Here is a 12,129-nt window from a genome sequence, read left to right as displayed (position 1 = left end):
GCAGCTCTCCAGCCTCTGACCCTCACCTGGCACCCAGCTCTCACTTGTGGCTCCTAGTAGCTGCTAGCATGCAGCAGCGGCCACACCCAGGCCACACCCCAGGCAACAGCTTCAACAGGCCGGCCAAACCTTGTGAGGGTAGCCATCGGGTTGTCGAACCCTGGTGAACCAGGGCTTTGCTCATGTGAAGACTGCTTCGGCAGAACAGGCTGAAGAAACCAATAAGAAGGTTCAGCGGCTGAGAGGGCGACGCAGCAAAGCACTGTGGAGTGCTTAGGGCGTGTTGGAGCACAAAAGACAACACGGCCATCCAATGCAGCTGAGGAAGTCTCCAGGTGTAACAATTTTTCGTGCCACTGGACCCAGGCTTCCAACGCCGAGAGAGTGGGACTGTCTCTGTGCATCAACTTTTCCACTTAAATCTCCTTCACACACAAGTGTTTTTGTGCACACTCATCTACATCACAGATGAAAGCACACAAAGACAATCGTCATCCTCAGTTACGGAGAGACTACTATATATATATATATATATATAGTTTTGAGACAAATGAGAGCAAGAGTGTGCTAGGACTGAAAGAACCTTGGATATGGTCTATTCCAGTGATGGAGAACCTTTTAGAACCTTTTAGACACCATATGTTGTGCCCTGACCCCCAATTGGGTGCCATGTCCCACTTTCCCCAGAGACTGAGTGCCCCACCACCACCACCCCCAGCTGACTTGTCCCAGACAAGGGTGTGAAAAAGGGAGGGAGTGGTCCTGATGTTCCACTCAGGGGATAGAGTAAGAGCTTCCTTTGGACTGCCAGGCAGAAGGATGGGGAGGCATGGTGGAAAGGGGTAAGGAAGTACCTCTGTCTGAGTCCCTCTGCCTTTCTAGTAACTAACTCTAGCAGATGTTATGCCCACAGCAGAAGTCTCTGCATGCCATCTTTGGCACATATGCCATAGATTTGCCATCGTGGGTCTATTGTAGCCCCTTCTTTTCACAAAGAAAGAAATTAAAACTGAGAAGATAAATGATTGTTCAGTGTAAGTTGTATAACCAAGATTTCCAACCAGGAACTCTCTGACTCCAAATTCAGTGTCCTAATATTTAAGGATGATCTTGAGAATCTCAAAACCAGGATGGGTAAGTTGGGGGAGTGGGGGTGGGAGGGTTGAGAGTGGATAGGGAGAATCTCCTGTCATATTTGTTATTAAATCAATTGTAATCATTACAATGAACTGTAAAAATTCTACATTGAAGGGGACTTCTTTAGCTTCTCACACACTTAAAAATTAACATATGCCAATGGCACATTTCTAGAAGGTGTTCAAATCTATGTGTCAAAAAGCTAAACAAAAGAATGGGTATTGCTACCTCAAAAAGAAATATTGAGACTCTATAGGAATAGGGCTTTCCTTTTTAATGTTCTATTCATTCATTCAATAAATATTTATTGAACATCTACTAAGTACAGGATTTTGCCATATGAAGTGTGGAGATTCAATAAATAATCAGTCCTACAAAGGCTCATACATCAATGAAGAGATTGAATATATATACAAATACCAAACAAGACCTACTGATTATGGGACAAAGGCAGATGCTATAGATAGTAATTGGGCTGTAGGAAGTCTGAGCAAAGCATGTCTGACTGGATGGGTCAAAGTAGGTTTCCTAGAAAGGTGAAACTTCTTAGACATTGAAAGATGGGTAGAATTTGGTTAGGCAGAAGGGAAAGGGAATTAGGGAAGGACACCCCAGGGAAAACCGTTTGAGAATGCTGAAGGTCCAGGAGGGAAATCTCTCCATGAAGATGGTTCAGGGATACAGAGGTGTTTCTCACAGAGAAGCCTACACCAACATAGAGAATAGATTAAGCTCTTTCTTTTAACCTTTTTTTGTCAGGGAACCCTTTCTCAGAATAATTACTTTAATGTTTAGAGAAAACTAATTATATTAAAATATAATTATCAAAATACTTCAGTAAAAAAAAAATAGTTTGCAGAACACCAGATTATAGACCTGTATAAGTGGACAGGCACCAGGGATGGTTTTCCAGTGTGTCCTGGTATTAGAATGGCAGGGAGGGGAAAAGAGAGAAGAAAGGTAAATGAAGGTCTGTGGCCTCTTGAATAAATGCATTAAAGGATCCGTAAAAGCAAGAAAGTTAGGGGGTGGGAGGGGGGGTGGGAGTGGATAGGCGAGGATGACATTTAAAAACAAGGCTCTGACCAGTGCCAATTTCTCTGAGATGGGTCTCTACAAATAGCAATATTTTCTGAATCTACTTCCCTGAAAGGTCACGTCTCAGCGCACTATAACAAAACACAACGGGGGGGGGGGGGGGGGGGGGAGGGGAGGGATTGGGATGGGGAGGAAAGGGAGGGAGAAGAGGGGAGCCTAGGGAAAGGGTGGGAAACTGCCTTGACCCTGCTCCCCACTATCTCCTTACCTTTCCCGTTTCCCCACCTTCACTATCTCCCCATCACCACCAGCAAGTATAACACCCCCACCCACCGACCGCGCTAACATCTGACATCAGCCTTATCTGTCCAGTGCCTAGAGAGCGCCCCAGAATTGGGCTGCCGTCTGACTCACACTTGACAAAGGCTCACACCTCTCCCCGCTTCCTCTCCCTCTCCCCGCAGTCCCCCAGCCAAGCCGTTAATGCTTCTTCCATTCCTTGTGGGGGAGCGGGACAAGCTCTGCTGGGCCCCGTGAATCCTCCTCTTTTGCTGACAAGCGACAGACATAACATTCTCCAGGGGGACTGGGGAGGTTGGGGGCGGGATGGGCGGCGGGGAGGTTGGAGAGGGACGCAGAGGAGACAGGGAGGGAGCTACTATGTCTGTCTCGAGAAATTGCAGAACCACTGCCCTCCTTTCAACCAAGCCACAGTTTAAATCCTTTGTTAAACTGGAACAGGCAGGAGCCCTGTTCTCCGCCACGTGCCTACGCAAATCAATGGCCCGCTTTGCTCCATTGGGGCGAAAAAGAAATATTTATAGCGTTTCTCTCACAAATAACCCCTCGTGCTTTTTTTTTTCTTTTTTAAACAAGTACAGTCTGCTCTGTATCGGCCCCCACTGACATTTTGTGCAAATGTGCAGGGAAAAAATGAATTGTTTGAAGGCTTTCTCTGCCCCCACCAGATGTTTGGGGCTGGGCTACAGATTTCAATCAGCCAGCTTGGTGCACTGGAAAATCGGGCTCAGATTCCTCTCCTGGGATAAGAAGAAGAACAATTCTCAGCATGGGCAAGATTACAGCAGACAGATTCTGCGACATCACAGACAGCTCCGAATTCACCACACTGCTGGTGGTTTTGCTTCTTTTGGAGAGACGCACCAGGGACTTTTGTCTGTTGCACCCAAGCAGGAGAAATGTAGGCAGAGCAAATGATAGAAAAGAGAGAAATGTGAATGAGCTTTTCTCAGTCTCCGCTTCATTAAAGGCTGGCTCCATCCAGCAGGCAGGGGTTAAGAGCCCAGAAAACCCAGACTACCTAGCAAATAGCTAAGACTGTTGAAAGAATAGAGTTGGAAGAAGCCTTTCCCATCATCTAGCCCAAACTACCTCTTTTAACTGATGAGCCATCAGAAGCCCCAGAGATGGGAAATGATTTAGCTAAGGTCACTTAAATGAGAAGTGACAGAATTCCAACTTGAATCCCAGCTCTCCTGATTCCAATATCCAGGGCTGTCACTAAGCAATGCTGCCATTTTCCCTATGCTTTGCAGTCTCTTCTGAAAGGATTACTTAGTATGAACAGAAAGGAAAAAGTCCTATCAGGTATTGGGGAAGGAAGTCTTCCTCCTGAATATGCCATCATTATTATGTGAAGCAAGCAGCCTTGCCCACCTGGGCAAAGCAAGAGAAATCCATGCAGGATTTACCCTGAAGCAGTCTTTGATGGGAAGCAGGCAGCCTTGTTTAGAGTTTTCAATCATCAATCATCAACCAATAAGCATATATAAATGCCTACTATGTACCAGGCACTGTGCTCCGTGATGGGGGTGTGAATTTAATATAAATTGCACCCTCCACTCTGTTTGAAAACCCATTTTGGTTGGTATCAGTCCCATCCTTTAACTGGGCACTTTTTGGCTTCCTGGCCGCCTGGAATGGGCTGGCCTAAGTCCCCAGTGTGACCTGTGGCATCTGAAAGACAGGGTTCAGATCCAGACCTGGATTAAGTCTGTCCAACCAGAGAGTCTCAGGAGATGTGATAAAACTGGTTTTATAAGAAAGGGCATAGAGGAATCACAAACTCTTTTTGAGGGTGTGAGGGGGCTCGAGACTTTGCTAGCACAGCTTCTTTTGGCTAATAAACTGAGACAGCATTGGAAACTCAGATTAATTAGGCCTGGTCAGGTAATCATTCTCTCTCTCTGTCTCTCTCTGTCTCTCTGTCTCTCTGTCTCTCTGTCTCTGTCTCTGTCTCTGTCTCTCTCTCTCTCTCTCTCTCTCTCTCTCTCTCTCTCTCTCTCTCTCTCTCTCTCTCTCTCTCTCTCTCTCTCTCTGTCTCTCTCTTTGATAGTCTCTAGAGAATTTGAATCATAATATGGGATTACAAAAAGAGTCAAAAAACAGTCTCTGCCCTCAATGAGCTAACAATCTAATGGAGGAAGCAACATGCAAACAAATGCATAAAAAGCAAGCTAAATACAGGATAGATGGGAAATAATTAAAAGAATAAAGCTCTATGGGATTAAAAGGGGTTGGAGAAGACTTCCTTTAGAAAGTAATATTTTATTTGAGATTTAAAGAAAGCCGAGAAGGTCAATGGTTGGAGCAGAGGAGGGAGAATTTTCCAAGTTTGGGACCAGTCAGAGAAAATGTATTGTCTTCTAGGAAGCAAGTTATTAACATGATAGAATTATTGTTGTTCAATCATTTAGTCATGTCCAATTCTTCATGATCTCAGGAATCCCAATGAATCTTGTCTTTGTATTATGTGGCCAAAATACTTAAGCTTTAGCTTTAGCATTTATACTTTCAATGAATACGCTGAATTAATTTCCTTAAGAATTGACTGATTTGATCTTTTTACCTTCCAAGGGACTTTCAAGTCTTCTTCAGTACCACAGTTCAAAAGGGTCAATTTTGCAATGCTCAGCTTTCTTTGTAGTTCAAGTTCTCAAAGCCATACATTACTACTAGAAAAGTCACAGCTTTCATTAGAAGGACTTTTGTCAGCAAGGTGATGTCTCTGCTTTTTAGTATGCTGTTCAGATTTGCCATAGCTTTCCTCCCAAGGAGTAAGCATCTTTTAATTTCATGGCTGCAGTCACTGCCTGCAGTGATCATTGAGCCCAAGAATATAAAATCTGATACTGCTTCCATTTCTTCTCCCTCTGTTTGACAGGAAGTGATGGGACCAGTTGCCATGATCTTAGTTACTGTGGGGACGGGTTATGTTAAGCTTCAACCCAACTCTTATACTCTCCTATCTCCCCCTCATCTAGAGACTTTTTAATTCTTTTTCATTTTCTACCATCAAGGTAGTATCCTCTGCATTCCTGGGAGTATTGGTATTTCTTCCAACAACCTAAATTCTAACTTTTGATTCTAGCCTAGCATTTCTCATGATGTACTCTGCATATAAGAGCAGCAAGGTGGCTTGGTGGAGAGAATGCTGGGCCTGAAGTCAGGAAAGCTCATCTTCCTGAGTTCAAATCTGGCCTCAGACAGTGACCCTGGATAAGACACGGAACTCTGTTTGCTTCAGTTTCCTCATCTGTAAAATGGGCTGGAGAAGAAAATAGCAAACCACTCCAATATCTTTTCCAAGAAAACCTCAAATGGTGTCAATTAGGGTCAGAAATTATTGAAATGAGTGAACAAAACCTCTGCATAGAAGTTAAATAACATGACAATATATGATCATATCATACATACTTCTTGTCTAATCTAAAACTAATCAATATTTCCATGTTTGGTTCTAACAACTGTTTCTTGGCCTATATACAAGTTCCTCAGAAGACAAGATGATCTGGTACTCTCATCTCTCTGAGGAATCACCACATTTTGCTGTGATCCACAAAGTTAAAGGCTTTAGTATAGTCAATGAAACAGAAGTAGCTACTTTTCTGGAATTACCTTGCTTTCTCCATAATCCAACAAATGTTGGCAATTTCATTGACTAGAGTTCCTTTGCCTCTTTGAAAACTAGTCTTCACTTTTGGTAATTCTCAGTTCACATATTGCTAAAACTTAACTTATAGATTTTAAAAATTAATGAATTAGTTTAGAATATTTTTCCATGGTTACAGGATTCATGATTTCTCCCACCCCTCTCCACTCCCCACTCCCAGAGCTGACAAGCAATTCCACTGGGTTGTACATGTATCATGGTTCAAAACCTATTTCCATATTATTCATATTTGTAAGAGTAATGTTTTAATGCCAAAACCCCAATTATATCCACATCAAACCATGTGATCTATCATATTTAACTTACATATTCTTAAATATAACCTTTCTGATGTGAAATGAGCACAATTGTTTGATAATTTGAACAGTCCTCGGCATTGGCCTTCTTTAGGACTGAGGCATAAACCAATCTTTTCCAATCCAATGGCAACTGTTGAGGTTTCCAAATTTGTTGGCATATTGAGTGCAGCACTTTAACAGCATCATCTTTTAGGGCGATTAATAAAATTCTGTCACCTACACTAGCTTTATTATTAGCAATGCTGCTGAAGGCCTGCTTGACTTCATTCTCCAAGATGTCTCGCTCTAGATCAGGAACTACATCATTATGGTTATCAGTGACATTAAGATCTTTCTTGTATAGTTCTTCTGTATATTTTTGCCACCTCTTCTCAATCTCTTCTAATTCTCTTAAGTACCTGACATTTTTGTTTTTCATAATGCTCATTTTTACATACCCTTAATATCCCCACTTTTCTTGAAGAGAACTTTGTCTTTCCCATTCTACGCTTTTCTTCCCATTTTTTATTCCTTCAGCCATTTGTAAAGTTTCATTAGATGGTCATTTTGCTTTCTTGTTCTTCTTTTTCTTTAAGATGTTTTTTGATGCTGCCTCCAGTACAATATTGCTAACCTCCATTGGTAGTTCTTCAGGCACACTATATGCCTGATCTAATCTTTTAAATCCATTTATTACTTCCATTTTCTATTACAAAAGATGTTATTTAGGCCATATCTGTAAGATCTGATGGTTTTCCCTACCTGCTTTAAGTCTCAATGTGCAATAAGAAACTCATGATTGAAGCTACAGTCAACTTCAGGTCTTGTTTTAACTGACTTTATAAAGCTTCTCTACCTTTGGTTACAAAGTATATGATCAATCTGATTTCAATATTGACCCTCTGGTGATGTCCTTGTGTAGAGTTGTCTGTTGGGTTGCTACTTTTTAGGTTGTGTTTGAGTTATCTTGACAAAATTCCTTTAGTCTTTGCCCTGATTCATTTTGTATCCCAAGGCCAAACTTATTATCTTTTGACTTCCAACTTTAGCATTCCAATCTCCTATGATGAATATGATGGGGTTTTTTTGGATATTTTTCCAAGAAACTGTTGTAGGTCTTCATAGAATTGACAAACTTTGTTCTCTTTGGCATCAGTGATTGGAACATAGAGTTGTATTACTGTAATGTTGAATAGTTTACCTTGGATTCCAACAGATATTATTCAGTCATTTTTGAGATTATGTGTATTGCTTTTCTCATTCCTTTATTGACTATGAGGTCTACCTCAATTTTTCTAAGAGAGTCTTGTCCACAGTAGTATATGTAATGATCATAAGTGACCTCAGCAAAACTGTCTATGATAAACCCAAAGATCACAGCTTCGGGGACAAAAATCCACTATTTGACAAAAACTGCTGGGAAAATTGGAAAACATTATGAAAGAGATTAGGTTTAGATCAGCATCTAATACCCTACACCAAGATAAACTCAGAGTGGGTGAATGGCTTGAATATAAAGAAGGAAACTATAAGTAAATTAGGTGAACACGGAATAGTATACTTGTCAGATATTTGGGAAAGAAAAGATTTTAAGACCAAGCAAGAATTAGAAAAAATTATAAAATGTTAATAATTTTGAATACATTAATTTAAAAAGGTTTTGTACAAACAAAACCAATGCAACTAAAATTAGAAGGGAAGCAACAAATTGGGAAAAATCTTCATGACAAAAAACTCTTACAGAGGTCTAATTATTCAAATTTATAAAGAGCTAAATCAATTGTACAAAAAATCAAGCTATTCCCCAATTGATAAATGGGCAAGGGACATGAATAGGCAATTTTCAGATAAAGAAATCAAAACTATCAATAAACACATGAAAAAATGTTCTAAATCTCTTATAATCAAAGAAATGCAAATTAAAACAACTCTGAGGACCACCTCACACCTGGTAGATTGAATAATATGACAACAAAGGAGAGTAATGAATGTTGGAAGGGATGTGGCAAAATTGGGACATTAATGCATTGCTGGTGGAGTTATGAATTGATCCAGCCATTCTGGAAGGCAATTTGGAACCATGCCAAAAGGGTGCTAAAAGACTGCCTACCCTTTGATCCAGTTCTTTGATCATAGCACTGCTGGGTTTGTACCCCAAAGAGATAATAAGGAAAAATATTTGTACAAGAAATTGGAAAATGAAGGGATGCCCTTCAATTGGGGAATGGATGAACAAATTGTGGTATCTGTTGGTGATGGAATACTATTGTGCTCAAAGAAACAATGAACTGGAGGAATTCCATGGGAACTGGAATAACCTCCAAGAATTGATGCAGAGTGAAAGGAGCAGAACTAGGAGAACATTGTACACAGAGACTGATACACTATGGTACAATCGAATGTAATGGACCTCTCTATGAGAAGCAATGTAATGATCCAAGACAATTCTGAAGGACTTATGAGAAAGAACACTATCTACATTCAGAGGAAGATCTGTGGGAGTAGAAACACAGAAGAAAAACAACTGCTTGATCACATGGGTCAATGGGGATATGATTGGGGTTGTAGACCCTAAATTATCACCCTAATGCAAATATCAATAATATGGAAATAGGTCTTGACCAATGACACATGTAAAACCCAGTGGAATTGTGCATCAGCTATGGGAAGGGGTGGGGGAAGTGTAGGGGAAAACATGATTTTTGTACATCTAGAAAAATACTTTAATCAATTAAATAAAATTTAAAAAAATTAAATTCACCCATTCCCATTGATTTTAAGTTCACTGATACCTGAGATGTCTAGGTTTATACTTTTCAGCTCCTGTTTGAACACATCCAGCTTACTATGCTTCAGAGAACTTAAATTCCAGGTTCCTGTATAATACTGATCTTTGCAGCATCAGATTTTCTTTTACTCACCAGACACATCCATGGCTGAGCTTCCTTTTAGCTATGGCCTAATTGCCTCACTCTTTCTGGAATCACAATGCAAGCTTCTTAACCTCAGGGGCTGTCTCATTTTTGTGTTTGTGTCCCAGAGATTAAAACAGTACCTGACATATAATAAACCCTAATAAAAACTTGTAGAATTTAATAGAAGTGACCTTACTTATCCTGATGCCCAGGACTATTCTTTCTTTCCTTTGCTGGAACATATAATTGGTATCATAAAATCCTGGATCAGGAAGTGTGCTGGCCCCTCCATCCCTTCAGGACAAGAGAGCCATCTTTTTCCTTCTTAAACATTTCTAGGGTTCTGAGTCATGTGAGCAACAAGATGGCAATCTAGACATTTTCTCTGATCCCTATGACCCACCCTCTCAAACCACAATAAAACAGAAATTATGCACCAAAGGTAAAGCAATGTCATCGCTCTCCATGGTTCAGGATATCCAGAATCCAAAAGAAGGTTAAAAAGAAAAAAAGGCATATAAACTAACTCTCATTGATCCTGGGCTCAGTTATTACCCCTTTTCCACCTCCCACGATACTGGCAGTGAAGCTGAACTAATGCATCCAAGGACACAACATAAAGACTTGGAACAAAACCCAATTCCACACCCCATCCCCTCTTCCTCTTTTCAGTACCATGGAGATCTTGGCTCTTAGCTACAGAAGTTTGCTTTCCAGTGAAAGAGAGTCAATGCATATGGATCAAAAGATGGCTGGGAGCCACAACCCTGCAGCACCAACACTGCAAAGCTCTGAACTTCCAGTTCCAGATCAGAGAACTAAGAAACAAAGGAGAAAGAACGGGGCACCAAAAGATACCTTCTGGGAATGGGAAGGGGTGCTGCTGCTGCTGCTGCTCAAAATATCATTAAGGGTGAGGGAAAGAGCTCAGCATCCTGCTAGAGTCAGTGCTGACCACCCAAAAGTCACTTGGGACAGAGATCTAGGCTGATGAATTGTGAATTGCTCTGCCTCAGAGGAAGCTGAGATGCTTTGAGTTATAAAGCCCCTCAAGGAAACCACTACCATATGGGAAGGAGTTAGAAAGTAAATAGGGGAAAACTAAATGGGAAAAAAAACACTAAAATTTTCAGGAAGAAGAAAACTCAAAGACCTTGAACATAAGTAGATAAATCAACAGGAAAAACTGTAAGTACAGAGGGAAATACAGCTTCCAGATCTAATCAAGTGAGTTCTGGTGTCTATGAATAAATACTGCAAAATAAAGGAAAATGAACCAACACTTGATGATTCAGAGTACCCTGTGGAATGTGAGAACAAGTAACAACAACACTCTGTTCCTAAAAGGTTCAAAAGAGAAATGAGAATTATGAGAGCAGAATTTATGGCCTGCACATCAAAAATAATTGTCAGAATTAAAAAAAACTAAAATCTGAAATTGGTAAGCCTCACCAAAGAAACAAAAGAGAACGATAGCTCTATGATATAAACACATAAAAGTCAAGGACAATCTAGAAGAAGAGAAGCAAAAAAAATAAAACAAACCCAACAATAATATTGAAAGAAAATATGCTCACTATGCAAGCAAAACATACTGATCTCAAACACAAGCTATATAGAGACAACCTAAGAATCATAGTCTCCCATAATAGAATAAAACAAAAAACCTAACATCATAATGAAAAAACTAGTAGAAGAGAAATGCCCAAAATTTCTGGACATAAAATACCAATTGACAGAAAAAACCAACAGCTGCAAACTCCAAGACATATAATGACTAGATTTAACAATTCAATTCAAAAACAAATAATTCTGCCTGTGTTCAAGAGAAGGATTTTCGAGAAACATAGAAGGGGATGGAATGATGTGTTTAGAAGAGTAGTGGGACTCAGGATTCTGCCTAAGGTGACCTACCCTGAAAATCTGAGCTTACCCATACATTAAAAAGCTTAACCATACATAAAAAGATGTACTTCAATAAAATAAAGAAGCACTTAAAACATTTTTAGCAAGAAAATTAAAATCGAAGAGATTGTTTCACAAGCACCCCATAAAAGGCAGGAGTAGTGAATAAATGCAACACTAGGACCAGAAACAGCAACAGAGTGACAGCAAAGAGAATGGTAAAAAACTTCTTTAAAAAAATTATAAAAACCCTTACTTTCTGTCTTGAGAATTGGTTCCAAGGCAGTAGGGCCAGGCAATTAAGGTTAAGTGACTTGCCCAGGGACACACAACTAGGAAGGGTCTGAGACCAGATTTGATCCCAGGATATCCTGTCTCCAGGGCTGGCTCTCTATCCACTGAGCCACTGCCCCAGAGACTTTTTAAATGTATACAAGAAGACAAGGGGGAAAGTGGAAATTGAATAGAAGTAATAATAAAGAGGTGGTTCTGAGGTATTATGAACAGAATTTGATGGCACCCTGCCTACAGATAAATCAATTTTTCTTGTTTTTGTTGAACATGAAAGAAAGATAAGGGAGCAAAGGGAAAGAGAAGAATGTATGATGTGCTTCTAAATCTAGGACTAGCAATGAGGGAAAGGTGAGCTCTGTGGCCTTAAAAAAGAAAAGCCTACAGGGGAATGGGCGAAAAGTGGGGAGGAAGGATTGGGGTGGGGGGAAGAAAGGAAGCCTTACTTTGGTTGCAGGAAGGGATTCTACTAATGAATATTTCTATGGGTGAAGAGAGATGACCTGTGAGAGGAGGTGGACCCCTTGCTCCAAAGCCTTTACCTCTCAACACCAGTGGCCTCATAGCATTCAAGGATAGCAAATCTCAAAAC

At 40.4% G+C, this 12,129-nt stretch overlaps 1 pseudogene; it reads right to left on the bottom strand.

The window, feature by feature from the left end:
- Positions 1-2,585: 2,585 nt before the first annotated feature.
- LOC103097012 (uncharacterized) lies at positions 2,586-6,865 on the bottom strand (annotated as a pseudogene).
- Between the last annotated feature and the right edge of the window lie 5,264 nt (positions 6,866-12,129).

The sequence above is a fragment of the Monodelphis domestica genome, chromosome 1, assembly GCF_027887165.1.
Source record: "Monodelphis domestica isolate mMonDom1 chromosome 1, mMonDom1.pri, whole genome shotgun sequence".
In the NCBI taxonomy this organism is placed as follows: Eukaryota; Metazoa; Chordata; class Mammalia; order Didelphimorphia; family Didelphidae; genus Monodelphis; species Monodelphis domestica.
This window is presented reverse-complemented; position numbering and strand designations above follow the sequence as displayed.